General features: G+C 43.0%; 1 protein-coding gene across 2 annotated transcripts in view; it reads left to right on the forward strand.

The window, feature by feature from the left end:
* Positions 1 to 19532, forward strand: part of fbxl7 (F-box and leucine-rich repeat protein 7) — a 348767-nt gene that overhangs the window by 49343 nt on the left and 279892 nt on the right. The gene's annotated exons all lie outside the window — the stretch shown is intronic.

Genomic DNA, 19532 nt, shown 5'->3' on the forward strand with positions numbered 1-19532 from the left:
CATGTGACTCGACCAATGTTGTCAATCTCATATGTTTCAGGCAAAGGTGCCCTGAGGCATAGTACATTGGCGAGACCAAGCAGATGCTATGATAATGGATGAGTGGACACCTTGCGATAGTTGCCAGATAGTGAGGTTTCGTTTTGGATTGGATTAGATTAGATTAGATTCCCTACAGTGTGGAAACAGGCCCTTCAGCCCAACAAGTCCACACCAAGCCTCCGAAGAGTAACCCACCCAGACCCATTTCCCTCTTACTGATGCACCTGACACTATGGCCGATTTAGAATAGCCAGTTCATCTGGCCTGCACATCTTTGGACTGTGGGAGGAAACCGGAGCACCCGGAGGAAACCCACACAGACACTTGGAAAATGTGCAAACTCCACACAGACTGGAGGCTGGAATTGAACCTGGGTCCCTGGTGCTGTGAGGCAGCAGTGCTAACCACTGAGCCACCGTGCTGCCCCTAGGAATACTTCAACGGTCAGGGACATTTGACCTCAATTCTTTGGGTGATCATCTTCCAAGGTGGACTTCGGGATATGGAACAACACAAAGTGGCCAAGCAGAGGCTGATAGTCATCCTCATGAGGATGATCTCAACCGGGACTTTGGGTTCATGTCACACTACAGGTTGACCCCACTACACTATACACCCTTACACACACCTACACAAGCACATACACACTCACACTCATACGTACTCATACACACACACTCTCTCTCAGACACACACGTACACCCCCCACACGCACAGACCCTCTCTCAGGCTAATATAGTAATGCTCGATCAAGCGCGCATATGTGCAAACACAGACTCTCTCACACTCATACAGGCAAACTCACTTCCCTTCAAGTGCGCACACACAAACACAAGTCTATGGGGTGAGTTTGCCTTTGCAGAATTATATTTATGGATACATTCTATTTTGCTCAAAAAGCACACAATCTGCAGGCAGTCAATCCATGTGACATTTTATAAATTCCTACTTTGGAAGTAGAACCAGTCTGACTCAAGATTGGGATATAGACAGAATCTAACCTCACAACTTTCATGCATTGTCTGAGCTGAGATGTCACCTTTTTTAGTAAAATCTTAAGTTATCTCGAGAATTTGACTTAAAAGACATATTAATGAACTAAAACCAGCAACCCCCATTCTAAAAGGTGAAAGACTTTCCAGCAATCTCAGTTTGTTCACTATATTGTTTTAATCACACCCGTAAATTTTGTGTCATATGATCCTGCCCCTCTAGTTACTTGATGAAGGAGCAGTGTTCTGAAAGTTAGTACTTCCAAATAAATCTATAACCTGGACTATAACCTGGTGTGGTGTCATTTTTAACTTTGTCCACCCCCCAGTCCAACACTGGCATATCCATATTATAGGCAAGTAGATAAACTTTGAGCTTTGGTTAGTACTTGGGACTATGACATTGTTGTCATTACGGGCGCTTGGCTGGAACAGGGGTAGGACTGATAGCTGGATGTTTCATGTGTGATAATAGGGGATGTAAAAGAGGTGGGGGAGTGGTATTACTGATAATGGAGTATCTCCCAACTGAACTGAGGGAGGATTTATCAGAAGATTTGTGCAGCAAGGCAATATGGGTTGACCTTAGTGATAGGAAAGGTGAAATCACAATGATGGGAAGATACTACAGGACTCCTAACAGCCAGCGGGAGATAGAGGAGAGAATATGTAAACAGTTTTGAAAAAAAACATAAAAACTGCAGTGTTGTTGTGGGTGATTTTAATTTTCCCTATATTGACTGATACTCACTTTGTGCTAGTGTCTTGGATGGGGCAGACCATACAGGAGGGTTTCTTGACCCTGTATGTAAACAATCCAACCAGGGAAGGGGGTTATACTGAACCTGGCCAGGAGAGTGATGTATCTGTGGAGGAGAGTTTCAGACGTAGTGACCATAATACCGTGAGTTTTAAGATACTCTTGGATTGGAATAATAGTGGTCCTCATGTGAAAGTGTTCATGCCAAAATATTGAATGTATTCAAGAGGCGGATTGATACAGCATTTGGGCCGAATGGGATTAAAGGTTCTGGGGAGAAAACAGGATTGGGCTATTGAGTTGGACGATCAGCCAAGATGGTGATGAAAGCAGAGCAAACTTAAAGGGTCGAATGGCCGCCTCCTGCTTCTATCTTCTAGGTTTCTATGTTCACATAACTTGGCGTACCTATCCTTCATTCTCGCAGGAATGTGCTACTTCTGAACTCTTACCAACTGCCATTTGAAACACTTCCACATGTCCGATGTAGATTTACCCTCAAACAGTTACCTACAATCAAAATTCTCCAGTTGCTGCCTAATATTGTTATAGTTCACCCTGCCCTATCTAGTCCTGTTAGAATTTTATAAGTCTGTATGAGATCCCCCTCATTTGTCTGAACTCCAGCGAAAACAATCCTAACCTAGTTAGTCTCTTCTTATATATCAGTCTCACTGTCTCCGGAATCAGCCTGGTAAACTTTCCTTGAGACCAAGAGCACATTGCTGATGAAGAGCTTATGCTCGAAACATCAACTGTCATGTTCCTTGGATGCTGCCTGACAAGATGTGCTTTTCCAGCACCACACTTTTTGACTCGAGAGCAAGAGCATACTCCCTCAGAAAAGGAGACCAAAACTCTGCGCAATATTCTAGGTGTTGCCTCACCAAGGCCCTGTATAACAGCACCAACACATCCCTGCACCGTACTGGAAACCTTTTGCAATGAAGGCCAACATATCATTTGCCTTCTTTACTGCCTGCTGCACCCGCATGCTTACCTTCAGCGACTGGTGCACAAGGACACCCAGGTTCCACTGTACACTCCCCTCTCCTAATTCAGGTAGAGATCTGCTACCTTGTTTTTGCTCCAAAGTGAATCTATTATATTGCATCTACCATCAATTTGTCCACTCACCCAACTTGTCCAGATTGCACTGAAGGATTTCTGTATTCTCATCACAGTTCACGCTCCCACCCAACTTGGTATCCCTTATCCAAATCATTAATATATCTGGTGAATAGGTGGAGTCTCAGCACTGAACTCTGTGACACCCCACTAGTTACCGCCTGACAATTTGAAATGTACCCATTAATTCCTCCTCTTTGTTGCCCCTCTGCCAAACCATTTTCTATCCATCTCGATATACCACTGACCTCCCCCCCCCCCCCCCCCCCCCCCCCCCCCCCAAATCCCATATGCTTTAATCTTGCACAATAATCTCCTATGTGGGGCTTTGTCAAATGTGTTCTGAAAGTATAAATATACCACATCGATTGGTTCCCCCTCATCAACTGTACTAGTTATATCATAATAGAATTCCACAGATTTGTCAAGCATGATTTCCCCTTCATGAATCCATGCTGACTCTGTCTGATCCAGCCACTCCTTTCTAAGTGCTTCACTATAAAGTCCTTGATAATGGATTCGAGAATTTTCCACATTACCAATGTGAGGCTCACTGGCCTATAATTCACTGGTTTCTCTCTACCTCCCTTTCTGAATACTGGAGTGACATTAGCTACCCTCGAATCTGCAGGAACTGATCCCGAGTCTAGAGAATCCTGGAAGATGACCACCAATACATCCACTATTTCTAGAGCCACTTCCTTAAGTACTGTGGAATGTAGATTATTAAACGCTGGGGATTTAGATTAATTACTTACAGTGTGGAAACATGCCCTTCGGCCCAACAAGTCCACACCGACCCTCCGAAGAGCAACCTACCCAGACCCATTCCCCTACATTTACCCTTTCACCGAACACTACAAGCAATTGAGCATGGCCAATTCACCTAACCTGCACGTTTTTGGACTGTGGGAGGAAACCGGAGCACCCGGGGGAAACCCACGCAGACACTGGGAGAATGTGCAAACTCCACACAGATTTATCCGTCTTCACTCCCATCAATTTTCCCAACGTCATTTGTCCACTAATATTGATCTTCCTGGAAATTGGTTTAGCTCATTTGGCTGGATCATTGGTTTACAGAGCAGTGTGATACCAACAGCATGGGTTCAATTCCCATCACTGGTTTAAGGTTACCATGAAGGACTGTCCTTCTCAACCTCTTCCCTTGCCTGAGGTCTGATGGCCCTCAGGTTACCAGTTGTTTTTCTCTATCTAATGAGACAGCAGCCCCTACGGTAAGACTATGACGACAATAGCAGATTGTTCTTCCCTCTCACCAAGTCTTGCATTCTCTCAACTTTGGATGACAAGGGATGTTAGGACCTTGGTCAAAAAGAAAAAGGAAGCAGACGCAAGGTCGAGGAGGCTGGGAACTGATAAAGTCCCTGAATTATATGAGGAAGGTATGAAAGATCTTAAACAAGGAATTAGAAGGGCTGAAAAAGGTCATGAAAAGTCATTAGCAAACAGGATTTTTATACATATACAAAAAACAAGAAGGTAACCAGGAAAAGGATTGGCCAAGTGCATAGGACAAAATCCATGTGTGGAGCCAGAAGAAATGGGTGAAGTCCAAAATGAATACTTTATGTCAGTATTCACCAAAGAGATGGAATTGGTGGAGGATGATTTTGGGGAAGGGAGTGGGAATTTCTCAGCCAAGCAGCTTTTAAAAAGGAAGAGGTTTTGTATGCCTTAAAAGTATTAAGTTAGATAAGTCCCTGGGTCCTGATGGGATCTAGGGTCTAGATTAGAGTGGTGCTGGAAAAGCACAGCAGGTCAGGTAGCATTCGAGGAGCAGGAAAATCGACGTTTCGGGCAAAAACCCTTCATCAGGAATGAAGGCAGGGTGCCTCCAGGGTGGAGAGAGAGAATTTTGAGGGAGGCATGAGAATACAATGCTGGAGCATTGACAGCCATCTTTGTAATTGACTAGAAGAAAGTGAGGACTGCAGATGCTGGAGATTAGAGTCAAAAAGTGTGGTGCTGGAAAAGCACAGCCAGTCGGGCAGCATCCGAGGAGCAGGAGAGTCAACGTTTCGGGCTTAGGCTCTTCCTCTTTAGCCGCAGGTGAGGTCCCAGCAGACTGGAGAATAACCAGTGTTGTCCCATTGTTTAAGAAGTATGGCAGCAATAATCCAGGAAATTACAGGCCTGTGAGCCTTACGCCAGTAGTCGGGAAATTATTGGAAAAGATTCTCAAAGGTAAGATCTTAAATGCATTTAAAAGCAAATGTATTTATTAGCGATAGACAGCATGGTTTTGTGAGGGGGACCTTGTGCCTCACTAACTTGATTGAATTTTTTGAGGAGGTAACGAAGGTCTCGAGGGAATAGCAGTTGATATAGTCTACATGGGTGTTACTAAAGCATTTGACAAAGTTTCTCATGGCAGACTGGTATAAAAGGTGAAGTCACGTGGTATCAGGGAAGAACTGGCAAGATGGATACAGAACTGGTGTCAAAGCCTCCGCGAGAGCTTCTGTAGGTAAGGGAGGACTCTCTACCGGAGTCTACTCAACCTTCCCTGGTTCTTTCCCTGAGAACATTCGATTGCGTGAATAAAAATTTTACAAGCAGGCCTTTCAAAGTTTAGTACATTTATTTAAACATTCACTATTTAATACAGTATCATAGTTACAGAGTAACAAGACACCAAGCCCTAGTCTAAGGAGAGGATCTAAAACCTCAGCAGAGTTATGGTACTGGCACTTACCAACTGAGTGCTCCCTCGGCCTACTCCAAAGCGGCACTATCAATCTTCAGTATTTACCCAATCAACATGTCAGTCAAACTTCTGCTGATGAACACAATGTCCTCATCATATTCCTGTTGTGTTTATGATAAACTTATGTTAGTCTTTTTTTTTTGCTGACTGTGATCATTTAATCATATTATTGATTTTGTGACCTAGAGTAGCGATAACGAAAAACTGCCTTTGTGACCATTCAGATTGACTCTGGTGATGACATTAGTTGCTGGTATCCCCTCAAGTTTGGTCACGTGCCCGTCACCTCATATTCTTATCTAAACCTGATTACTGACTGTCTTTCATGTCTTAAACCCATTCCTCATCATTTTCCACCTCACGTTTGGTCAGTAAACTCTTTATCCAAACCCTTGTTGTCTTTTCTTGTACGTATTTTAACTTTGAAGACATCTGACAATAGGTTCCTTTCTACTGTGGTTTCTGTACCTCCTATATAACTAATTTTAAGTTTTGCAGCTGTCTAAATTTGTTTTTGCACAGAGCTAGACTTCTGCTTTTCCCAGCAAAGCTTGGAATCTTTATTTAAGTTATTTTACCTGATACCTTTTACTTTTGTAAATTTGATAGCTTATTTCTGATGCTATTTTGTTTATTTAATTCTACGCTTGCCCTTTGTGTCCTTTTGCGCACTGGCTTAGTCATAGAAGACAGAGGGTAGTGGTAGAAGGCTGCTTTTTAGAATGGAGGGTTGTGACTGGTGGTGTTCCAAGGATATTAGTGCTGGGTCCTCAGCTGTTCATGGTCTTCTTAAATGATTTGGAGGAAGATGTGGCTGGTCTAATTAGTAAGTTTGCGGACAGTGCAACAATTGGTGGAGTTGTGAATAGTGAGAAGGATTGTCAGAGGATACAGCAGGATATACATCAGCTGGAGGCATGAGCAGAAAATGGTAGATGGAGTTTAATCTGGACAAATGTGAGGTGATGCCTTTTGGAAGGTCAAGTATAGGTGGAAATTATGCAGTGAATAACAGAACCCTTAGGAGTATTGAAATGCAGAGGGATCTGGATCTGAAAGTTGCTGGGAAAGTAGATAAAGTAGTGAGAAAGGCATATGGCATGCTATTCCTCATTGGAAGGGGCATTGACTGTAAGATTAGGCATGTAAGGGTAGCTTTGTAGAACTTTAGTTAGGCCATACTTGAAATATTGCATACAGTTCTGGTCACCACATCAGAAGCATGCTTTGGAGAGTGTACAGAAAAGATTTACCAGGATGTTACCTGGTATTGGGGATTTTAGCTGTGAAGAAAGGTTGGATAGACTGGGTTTGTTTTCACTGAAACAGAGGAGGTTGAAGGGTGACCTGATGAGAGATTTATAAGATAGTGAATGGCATAGATAGCTTGGAAAGTTTTCCTAGGGTGGAGGGGTCAGTTACTAGATGACACTGGTTGAAGATGCAGGGGTAGGGGGTGGAGTTTAATAGATATGTGTGAGGCAAGTTTTTCACACAGGAGGTGGTGGAAGCAGACCCGATAGCAGCATTGAAGAAGCACCTGGATGTATACATGAATTGCATGGGAAAAAAGGGTTACAGATCCAGTAAGTGAAGACAGTTTTAGTATGGAAGCGCAAAATGAGTTGGCACAGGGTTGGAGAGCCGAAGGGCCTTCTCCTATACTGTATTGTTCTTTTGAGGTACATTGATTGATGAAGAAGTAGAACAAAAAGCAAGGTGGATGCTGTCTTAATAGGAAGAGAACAAAATCAGTGAATGGAGCAGTCCCTGTATTACTTGCAGATGTTTGGCATGGGTAAGTGCTATCCTTTCTCAGTAGTAATATAAAGAATTTGAAAAGTTTTAATTCAAAACTTGGAAGTATTCTTGGTAGATGGTGATAAACCTCACGGGGACTTAAACAGGCTCATGTGGTAGGTGGATAAGTGACAGGTGGAATTTAGTATAGTGTGAAGAGATTTAGTTTGTTTGGAAGAAGGAGAGATATTGTAAAATAAAGGACTCAATTTGAAAGGCGGTGCTTGAGCAGAGGAATCTGGGAGTATACGCACATCAATCATTGAAGGTGGAAGAGCAGGCTGAAAAGTGGTTTATCTGGCATACGCAGAGTTTTTATAGTACAGCAAGCTACTTCTTGACTCGTTATGTTTGTGTCAGACATCAAATGTTTATCTATTACAGTCCTATTTTCCAATTTGGGCTGTGGCCTTGTACAGATACAGAAAACTTTGTGAGAAGCTAGGGAAGAGATTGCAGTGTCCCTAACAGAGATACTTATATTATCAACAGCTATGGTGAGGTGCCAGAAGACGGGCTAATGTGGCATCATTACTTGAAAATCTGGTCAGGAAAAGCCAGGGATCTATTGATGTCATTGGTGGGTGAGTTGTTGGAGGGAATTCTGAGGGACACGATTTTCATGTTTTTGGAAAGACAAAGACTGATAAGATATAGTCAATGTGGCTTTGTGTGTGGGAAATCATGTCTCACTAACTAGCTTGAGTGTTTTTTGAAGAGGTAACAAAGAATACTGATGAAGGGAGAGCAGTATGCATTGTCTATATGGACTTCAGCAAGGCGTTCAACAAAGTTCCACATGGTAGCCTGCTTAGCTAGGTTAATTCACATGAAATCCAGGGGGAGCTGGCCAGTAGGATGCAAAATTGATTTGAAGGTGGGAGACAAAGGGTGGATGTGGAAGGTTGGTTTTTGGTCTAGAGGTGTGTGCTGAGTGGTGTGCTGCAAGGGTTGGTACTGGGTCCACTGCTTTTGTTGCCTCTATAAATGATTTGGATGTGAATATAAGAGGATTGGTTAATAAGTTTGCTGGTCTAGTGAAAAGTGAAGAAGGTTATTCCAGAGACCTTAATCAGAAGAGCCATTGGGCTGAGGAGTGTCAGGTGGAGTTTAATTTGGATAAATACGATGTGTTGCGTTTTGGTAAGGCAAACCAGGGCAGGACTTATACAGTTAATGGTAGGGCCCTGGGGAATACTGCTGAACAAATAGACCTTGGAGTGCAGATACATAGTTCCTTGAAAGTGGAGTCACAGATAGACGGGGTGGTGAGTGCATTGAGTATAGGAGTTGGACTGTCATGTTGGAGCTATACAGGATGTTTATGAGGCCACGTTTAGGATACTGCATTCAATTTTGGCCTCCCTGCTATAGGAAAGAGGTTGTTAAATTAGAAGGGTTCAGAAAAGATTTACAAGGATGTTGCTGTGATTGGAGGGATTGAGGTATAAGGAGAGGCTGAATTGGCTGAGTTTTTCCCTGGGACATCAGAGGCTGAGGGATGATGTTATAGAGGTTTATAAAATCATAAGGGGCATGGACAGGGAGATTAGCCAAGGTCTTTTTCCCAGGGTAGATGAGTCCAAAAAAGAGGACATAGGTTTAAGGTGAGAGGGGAAGATTTAAAAGAGACCTGAGAAGCAATGTTTTCCCACAGATGGCAGTACATATGTGGAATGAATTGCCAGAGGAGATGGTGGAGACAGGTGCAATTTAAACATTTAAAAGGTATCTGGATAGGTACATGAATAGCAAGGTTTTAGAGACATAAGGTCCAAATGCGGACAAATGGGACAATATAAATTTAGGATATCTGATTGGTGTAGATGGGTTGGACCGAATGATCTGTTTGTGTACTGTATAACTCTATGACTGTGTAACAGAGGGCCCTCAAAAAAAGAGTTTATCATTATCTGAAGTGTGAAAATTGGCAGGCTGAGGGGAAAAGGCAGGGCAATGTGATAAGGTGATCTGTTGTTCTTGAGGTTGGCATGGACGTGACAAGCCAAATGGTGTCCTTCTGTTCGAAAACGATTCTATGGAAAGGCTGAGGACAGAACTCTGTAACACCTGTGAAGAAAATCTGTGCATTAATTCTTAATGAGCTTCCTTCGTTTACTGCAAGAAAAATCCAAGGTGGCAATGGAAAGGTAAATGCAATTAGGTGACATGCAAAACTATTTGTATAGAGCACCATTGGTGGAGTAAACTTGGATAGTTTTGGTGTCCACATTTGAATTTGCATGGATTAATATCATTTGGATATTGGGTAACAGTCACTAAACATAACCTCTCTGGTTGTGAGATCAAAGGGTAAGAAAGTTATAACATTGAGGCAGTTTAGACTTTGGCATCAGTGCAGTGCAGAAAAAGCCCTTCTGCCCATCAAATCTGCTATGCCATAACTATCACTAAATTGCGCTCATCCCAATTTCCTACCCTTGTCCCTTATCCCGGAATGTTATGATATTTGAAGTACTCGTCCAAGTATTTTTTTTTAAAGTTTCCAGCCTCTCCTATCTCCCCAGGCAGCGCATTCCAGATTCCCACCCCACCCACTAGTGAAAAAGGTTTTCCCCAAATCCCCTCTGAACTTTCAGCCCCTTCTCCCAAAACTATGCCCTCTCTTGATTGACCCCTCAACCAATGGATCTGTTGCTGTCTAATCGTTCTGCCCACCCCCCTCAGTCTTCTCTGCTATAAAGAAAACAATCGAATTCTATCTAATCTCTCTTTAAAGCTCAGTTTCGCAATCCCGGGCAATATCCTGGTGAACCTCATCTGTATCCCCTCCTGTGCTAATACATTCTTCCTGTAGTGAGGTGACCAGAACTGCACACAGTACTCCAGTTGTGGCCTGATCAATGCTCTTTACGACTCCAACACTACCTCCTTGTTTCATATGCTTTGCCACTTCTTAACTGTCCTCTGCTGACTTCAGGGATCTGTGGATAATTACCCCAAGATCCCTCTGTTCCTCTGAGCTACCCAGAATCGTGCCATTTGTTAAATACTTCCTCACCTTGTTTCTTCCTCTAAGGTGCATCACCCTGCATTTATCAAGGTTAAATACCAACTGCCACTGGTGTGCCCATCTCACCACCAATCTATATCTTCCTGTAACCTACAACCATCTTCTTCACTAATAACCACTATACCAATCTTGGTTCATCCTCAAATTTGCTTAACATTCCCCCCACGTTATCGCGTATAATAAACAGTAAGGGTCCTTGAGGTACATCGCTGGACATCGGCCTCCACTCATGCAAACAACCTTCTACCATTGCCTTTCGTGTCCTATTACTCAGCCAGTTTCTGATCCAGCTCACCAAGTTTCCCTCAATACCATGTGCTTTAATCTTGTCAGTTAGTCTCCCATGTGAGACCTTGTCAAAAGCTTTGCTAAAATCCATATAAAGAGAACTTCCCTCTCCACACACTTAATCACATTTTCAAAACGTTCTAACAACTTTGTGAAACATGATCTCCCCCTAACCAAACCATGCTGATTATCTTTAATTAACCTATGCCTTTTCAAGTGGGTAGTAATTCATGCCTGCTTTGGTCACGATTGCCAAAGCGGTGCCCCCCTCCCCACAACCCCACCACATTGAACACTTGTCTGGCTCCTTCCTTCAGAATCAGATTCAACACTGCACCGACCCTTGTTGGATGTTCTGTATATTGATACAAAATACTCCTCTGGATACGTTTCAAGAAATCTGCCCCTCTAAACTCTTAACATTATGACTATCCTAATTTATGTTGGGAAAGTCGAAAACCTCTAGTACAGTAGCTCAGTGGTTAGCACTGCTGCTTCACAATGTCAGGGAACTGGATTCGGTTCCAGCCTTGGGTGGCTGTCTGTGTGGAGTTTGCACATTCTCCCCGGGTGCTCCGGTTTCCTCCCACTGTCCAAAGATGTGCAGGCTAGGTGAATTGGCCATGCTAAATTGTCCATAGTGTTTAAGGATGTCGAAGGTAGGTGCATTAGTCAGGGGTAAATGTAGGGGAATGGGTATGGATGGGATACTGTTGGGAGGGTCAGTGTGGACTTGTTAGGCCAAATGGCTATTTCCATACTGTAGGGATTCTATGATTACTATTCTTACACACCTCTGTGAACTGTTTTATTTGCTTCTCTATTTCCTGCTGACTCTCTGGAGTCTTTCATACACTTCCAGTAAAGTAGCTTCCCCCTTAACATTCCTAGGTTCTACCCATAAAGCCTCATTTGAACTCTCTTCCAAAATATCGTCTTTCCTTTTTATAGTAATTGACTTCTTAATTAACAGTGCTACACCAGCACTCTTTCTGCACCCTCCTCTGTCTTGCCTAAAGATCCTATACCCCAGAATGTTGAGTTGCCAATCCAGCCTTTCCCTCAACTATGTTTCTGTGATGACAACAATATCATACTTCCATGTGTCGAGTCATGCCGTTAACTCATCATTCTTACCTATTACCTTCCTAGCGTTAAAGTAACGATCATCCAGCTGTGCCTTACTCTCTCGACACTCAACTTGGCTGAACTCACTGTGATTTGCTTCCTTTGCTGTAGCATGATGTGTCTCTGTTTCATTGATATTTTCTGTCCCCTGCTTCTGCCAGAGGAGGTATGTATAGGTGGAATGTCAGAGATTTTTGAAATAATTTTTGTGGTGAACCACTTGTATTTTACGAGGAATAAAAATATGTTGTTGCAGTTATTCTCCTTGATATAAACCACAGGAGAATTCAAGTATACTGGGTGCTGGCAGGTGGGATTAGATTAGGTTGGGATATCTGGTCGGCATGGACGGGTTGGACCGAAGGGTCTGTTTCTGTGCTGTACATCTCCATGACTCTATGCAGGTTAACTTTGTGTTTATTCAAACGACCTCAGTCTTAGGCTGGCTAAACAGCTTGTGTCTAATATTCTGTTCATCTCTGCCTTGCCATGTTCCAACTTTCTCTGATCTCTGCCTCACATCTGTCCAATATTGGTCCAAAGTCTGTCCTGTACAAAAATAATCAACCTTTATAAGTACACATAATTTACATTTCAATCTTGTAGAATAAACAAAAATCTTCTATTCAGACCTTTCTCTTACCCATTCTATAGAAGTCTGCTTATACTCTCTAGTTTGCTGCCAAGGTTGATGCAAGTCATAGTCATAATCATAGAGATATACAATACGGAACAGACCCTTTGGTCTAACTTGTCCATGCCGACCAGATCTTCTAACCAATATAGTCCCACTTTCCAGCAACCAAAAGAGAAAATGATGGAAAATCTCAGCAGGTCTGGCAGCATCTGTAAGGAGAGAAAAGAGCTGACGTTTCGAGTCTAACTGACCTTTTGTCAAAGCTTTGACAAAGATTTTCCAGTATTTCTCTTTTGGTTTCAGATTCCAGCATCCGCAATTTGCTTTTATCCACTTTCCAGATCTTGGCCTTTCTTCCTCCAAACCTTTCCTATTCGTATATCCATCCAGATGCCTTTTAAATGTTGCAGTTATACTAGCCTCTACCATTTCCTCTGGCAGTTCATTCCACACATGCACCACCTTCTGTGTGAAAAGGTTGCCTCTTAGGTCTCTTTTATATCTTTACCCTCTCACCTCTAGTTCCGGACTCCTCCATCCCAGGGAAAAGACTTTGTCTACTTATCCTATCCATGCCTCTCATGATTTTATAAACCTCTGCAAGGTCACCCCTCATCCTCTGCTCCAGGGAAAACAGCGCTAGCCTATTCAACATCTCCCTGGATCTCAAATCCTCCAACCCTGGCAACATCCTTGTAAAGCTTTTCTGAACCTTTTCAAGTTTCACAACATCTTTCCAATAGGTAGGAGACCAGAATTCTTTGTGTGTAAGGTTTCTTCTCCAGTTATTTCTGCTGACATGGACCTTTAAATTGTTCAAGTTGTTCATATCTCCTAAAACCTGCCTTACAGTATGAACTTGTGTTACCTTACCCTTATTGTAACCGCTTCTTATAAAATTTTATTTAATTCTTAATACAGTTTCTCACTAATGGCTTTTGGCCTAGCCCAAGGTTGCCAATAGCAGTGAGTGTAACGAAGTGAACTAGGTGGACCAAATGGAATATGAGTTCTCTGAATGGGATTGTTAAGTTGGCCTATTAGATTAGGGAGCCCTGGCTAACAGATATAAGGTGGGGTGTCAGAAGTTATGTTCACTCGGACCTGGCTCTGAAAGAGCTGGATCACTGTCAGAGACACTCCATGTATAAGGAAAGGGTAACTTGGTGATGGGGCACTGGCCTCTGTGGAGTTATTTCATTGAGTTATTTCACTAAGTTATACCCATCTGTACTAGCAGACCCTCAGTTTAGGCCCTTCGCCTATTACGCTGTTATTTTTTCCCTAAAACACAAGCTTAGTTATTTAATCTCTTAATTATATATTGCAGATACATACAAAGGTAATAAAGCTATTCATATTTAAGATTTGTACAGCAATTATGCATAACACTAACATGCTCAACCAACAGATCTGGCAGATGTTATATATCAGATAAATTGTAAGCTAGTTGTGGACATTACAGCAACAAATTATACATAAAGTTAAAATATTCTTAGCCCTCCCTTCACCTGTACCATTTTGTAATTTTTTTAGAGTATCTTACCCCCTTAGTCTTCAATTGTTCCAACCAAAAGTTCATTCTACTTTATTTTTTTACCCACTCTCACCAATACTGCTTTGACTGTTTTAAAATCAAGTTCTCTATGGATTATATGTGCTAGTGATGTATCAGCTATATGTTCTTGCTCTTCAGGCCACAATAATTATTTTGTCAAGTTGGTGTACGTGCCTTCGGATACCTGTTCTGCATTGTATTTTCATCATGCCTTTCCTCATAACAATCACTCTGCATACTTAGTCAAAAAAATGTGGTGCTGGAAACGCACAGTCTGTCAGGCAGCACCCAAGGAGCAGGAGAGTCGACGTTTCGAGCATAAGCCCTTCATCAGGAATGTGGGGGAGTGCGGGATGGGGGTGGGAGGTGTTGGGGAAGTAGGCTGAGAAATAAATGGGAGGCGGGTGGGGATCAGGGGAATGTGATAGGTACATGAAGGTGTGGGGTGATGGTGATAGATCGGAGTGGTGGGTGGAGTGGATAGGTGGGAAGGAAGATGGATAGGTAGGACAAGTCAAGAGGGTGGTGCCAAGTTGGAGGATTCGGTCTGGGATAAAGTTGGGAGAGGGGAGATCAGGAAGCTGATCAGAAATCGATATTTGATTCTGTACTTGGAGGGTCCTGAGGATGAAGATGAGATGCTCTTCCTCCAAGCATTAGGTGGCTAGAATTTGGCGGTAGAGGAGGCCCAGGACTTGCAAGCCCTTGGCAGAGTGGGAGGGGAAATTGAAATGTTTGGCCATGGAGTGGTGGGATTGATTGGTGCATGTATCTTAGAGATGTTCACTGTCATATCTGGCAAGTTAGGGTCCTGTTCCCCCAATTTAGAGACATCGAGAGCAACAGACAGAGTAGATGAGGATGTGCAGGAAAATCTCTGCCGGATGTGGGCGGATCCTTTGGGGCCTTGGATGGAGGTTGGGGGGGGTGGTGGTGGTTGGCGTAGGTTTTACGCCTCTTGTGGTGGCAGGGGAAGGTGCCAGGGTGGAGGGTGGCTTGGTGGAGGGCGTTGACCTACCGAGGAAGTTGTCAGGGAATGATCTCTGTGGAATGTTAAAAGGGTAGGGAGGGAAATGTGTCTCTGGTGGTGGAGTCTGACTGTAGGTGGCAGAAATTGCGGAGGATAATGCGTTATATCCAGAGGTGGGTTGAAAGGTGAGTACCGGGAGGGTTCTCTCCCTGTTGTGAGTGGAGAGGTGGGGTTCAAGGGCAGAGGTGTGGGAAGTGGAGGAGATGCGCTGGACCTTTCTTGAGTAAACTTACTGCATTGATTGTGGATGATAATAAGGTGTGTGTGTCTATCGGTCTTTGCAGGGCTAACCCAAGGATTCGATATAACTATCCTACCTACTCTGCCAGCTGTTCTGGTTATAGTCTGGCTCAGTGGTTAGCACTGCTGCCTCACAGCACCGGGGACCTGGGTACGAATCCAGCCTCCGGCAAGTCTCCATGGAGTTTGCACATTTTCCCCATGTCCACAATGGTTTCTTCCGGGTGCTCTGGTTTCCTCCCACAATCCAAAGAAGTGCAGGTCAGGTGGATAGCCATGCTAAATTGCCCATGGTGTTCAGGGATATGAAGGTTAGGTGCATTGGTCAGGGGTAAATACAGGATAATAGGGTAGGGGAATGAGTCTGGGTGGGTTACTCTGCAGAGGGCTGGTGTGTACTTGTTGGTTGAAGGGCCTGTTTCTATACTGTGGGGAATCTAGATTCTAAGATTCTAAACCACAGGAGAACTCAAATATGCAGGTTAGATTTGTGTTTATGCAAACAATCTCAGTTTTAGACAGGCTGAATAGAATTCTGGATTAGTGGTGCTGGAAGAGCACAGCAGTTCAGGCAGCATCCAAGGAGCTTCGAAATACCACTAATCCAGAATCTGGTTTCCAGCATCTGCAGTCATTGTTTTTACCTGAATGAAATTCTGTCTAATACTCTGTCTGGCTCTACCTTTGTTGTTCTCCGTTGCATATCTATCTGATCTTGGTCCATAAATCCAATGCGTACAGAAAATCAACCTTTATATACATACTTTGTCTGCATTTCATTCTTCCACAATAAACAGAAATCTTCCATTCTATGTCTTTCTCTCATTCTGTCTAAAAGAATCTGTTTGTATCCTCTAGTTTGCTCTCAAGACTGATACAGTCCTTACAGGATGTACAGGTTCCTCCCTCGTCGTTTCTGCTTGCAGACCCATAGTGTTCAGGTTCATGCCTGTTCAAGATGTCTTACGTGACGAGTGTATATGTGTTGCCTTACTCTTGTTGTAACTCCTTTTTTAATAAAAATCTGAATTAATTTCCACTGCGGTTTCCCCCGCTTGACCATTGGGCAAATGCAAGATAGCTAATTCCAGGGATACTGCCCATTGCCCTTGATGCTATGCCACCCATTGATACTGGCCAGGTACCTGCTTGTGTTTGTAAATGTACCAAGTTCGAACATCTGTACAAGTGGGCACTCAATATAGGCCCACTTCCTCAAGTACAATGAGTTGGGTTGCACAATACTGAATTGATGCCTACCCCTCAGAGAACTGTCTGAATGTGGAATCAAAGTTTAAAATTTTGGCAGATTTATTTTTAAGGATTTCATTGCACCTATATCCCAACATGACTCACAAGTGAACTAAATTCATGCAGTGGCACTAGCATATTTATGTATAATGCAACATCACATAAATCCTTTATGCCAACAATATGAACAATGTCATTAGTATAAAATGGAGGATGTAACAATTATTTGGTATTGTTTGTGTTTGGTGTTTGTGCATTCAAGTAAATGGTAGGAAGCCTCTCCTAGTAGGGAAGAGTTGTGGTAGAGTCCCTATTCCAAGTGGAGTTTCTACCAACATTCTGAGATTGTTGCAGCTGGAGCCACAACTTGAATATTCCCAGAAAAAACAGTTTAAAAGGTGGTTCTGTTTTGCTGATCTTTACTTGTGCATTTACTGAATACTTGCACCACATCTTTCAATGAAGTTAGACACTCAGAAAGGTATGTGCAGTTGAAGCTCTCGCATTGTGGAATTTAAGATACAACAGCCAATATAACATGGAGTAATAAGACAAGAAAAACTGACACGGTAATCTGTGTGTTTCTGCCATTAACAAAGTAAAAACTGTAGAATGGATGTGCCTCCAAGGACATTTCTGACTTTAAATGTTAGGTTGTGCTTTCTGTGAAGTAGTTGAGGGTGTTTTGGGCTTGGTTTTTGACTCCAGCACTTTTGCAGCTGGAGTAGATTAGAATGGGACACCTATTCAACACTCCAACTCCAACAAATCCCAATGCACCATCTTGGATTATGTCCTATTAGGTTCCAGCTTTGATTTTGACTCAACCCCACAGAGATAGTCCAATACCACCAATAGAAATTAAGCTGTGATCTAGCAGGACACTTATTAGAGCACCAGAAAGAAGAGGAGCTGAATTGAAGGGGAGGGTTTTGTGAACTTCCATGACTAAATTAACTGAAGTGGCTCAATCTGATCTTCGATAGAGGTTTTAGATTGAGGAATGCAAGTGAGAGTTAGGGGTACCAGTAAAAAGTCCTCAAGGCATATCTTTTCACTTCTACCTCGTTCTTTAGAATAACAAAAAGAAAAGTTTGGGATTTGGGAACTAGGAGGGTAAATGTACAGGTTGTTCTGCTATAACATACATTTTGTTAACCCAAATTCATTGTAACACGATTGATGAATTGGGAACACGATTTCTAAAGCATAAACTTTTAAAACATGTGACCTGATTACATCACCAACACTTTAACCGCTGTTTCTAAAACTTGATTTTTCTATAATGTGAGGTTTCACAAGAATACAACCATCACGTTACAGAAGAACTACCTGTAATTAAAACTGCTTGCAGGGTAGACAGCAACATGGACTGCTTATGTTGAATGGCCTGTTTCTGTGTTTCACTTCCACGTGTTCCTGCCAGTCTCATCATTTAAATGTAGCAGGGAATTCAAGAAATCAGAACAAGGAGCTGTGGGTGGAGGGACACAAATTCCCAATATGTTTCAGGAGCAAGGATCCGGCAGTAGTCAATTCCACAATCAATTATTTCTCTCCTATGAGTTGGAGCAATGTATTACAGGAAAATTCAGCTTCATCTGTTTGTTGATGGCAACAAACCTAGAAAGTACCAGCAAGAATAGCTCCCAAATGCTAATGTGCACCTGTAAGTTTAATGTAGATTAGATTAGATTAGATTACTTACAGTGTGGAAACAGGCCCTTCGGCCCAACAAGTCCACACCGCCCCGCCGAAGCGCAACCCACCCATACCCCTAACCTAACACTACGGGCAACTTAGCATGGCCAATTCACCTGACCTGCACATCTTTGGACTGCGGGAGGAAACCGGAGCATCCGGAGGAAACCCACGCAGACACGGGGAGAATGTGCAAACTCCACACAGTCAGTCGCCTGAGGTGGGAATTGAACCCGGGTCTCTGGCACTGTGAGGCAGCAGTGCTAACCACTGTGCCACCGTGCCGCCCCAAAGCTTCCCTAGTTTATCCTGTATGCAGGCCAATAAGATCCTGCATTAAGCAGGACGTTAAATATTTCACAAGCAGTACTTAGAGTCATAGAGATGTAAAGCATGGAAACAGACCCTTTGATCCAACCCGTCCATGCCGACCAGATATCTCAACCCAATCTAGTGCCACATGCCAGCACCCGGCCCATATCCCTCCAAACCCTTCCTATTCATATACTTATTTTCAAAACAGAGTTTACAGGCAGAGATTACACTTCCCTAATATTTATGAAACATTGGCATCACAGGAGGGTCAGAGTGTCATGTTATGTGAACCCACATCATTATGACTCTGAGGTCAGAGTTCTGCTGACTAAGCCACAGGTGACACTAAAAATCATAATGCGCATGGTTGACAGAATGCAATCTCACTTGTTAAACTGCTCCTTACATACATTCCTAACAAAGTACAATAACTGGCTTGCACAGCATTAAGAATAAAACATGTGTAACTTCTCTTTTTGCAAGGTTTGTGAAGATTTGTAGCTCAGGTTGAGGTTTAGGGTGTAGGTTTGCTCGCTGAGCTGTAGGTTTGATATCCAGATGCTTCACTTGGAGGTCGCCATTGATGATGTTACCTAGCCAGGTAATGAAAAGTCTGGATATCAAACCTACAGCTCAGCGAGCAAACCTACACCCTAAAGTTCTCTTTTTGTTTGTGCATCAGGGGTCTTGCTGTGTAGGAGGAGTACAGTGAGAAGTGGTCATTTCGGGCGAGAGATAAAAGTAGGGTTGATTTAATTTGCACATAGCAACAGTACAGCAGCAAAGGCTTTGCTCATGTTCCATATCCAAGTGCAGTAAAGCTTCTTGGGGATATCTGAAGAGGTAGAAATGTTATTGCAAATATTGATATAGGGTGGCTCAGTGGTTAGCACAGTG

The sequence above is a fragment of the Chiloscyllium punctatum genome, chromosome 8 (genome assembly GCF_047496795.1).
Source record: "Chiloscyllium punctatum isolate Juve2018m chromosome 8, sChiPun1.3, whole genome shotgun sequence".
Lineage (NCBI taxonomy): Eukaryota > Metazoa > Chordata > Chondrichthyes > Orectolobiformes > Hemiscylliidae > Chiloscyllium > Chiloscyllium punctatum.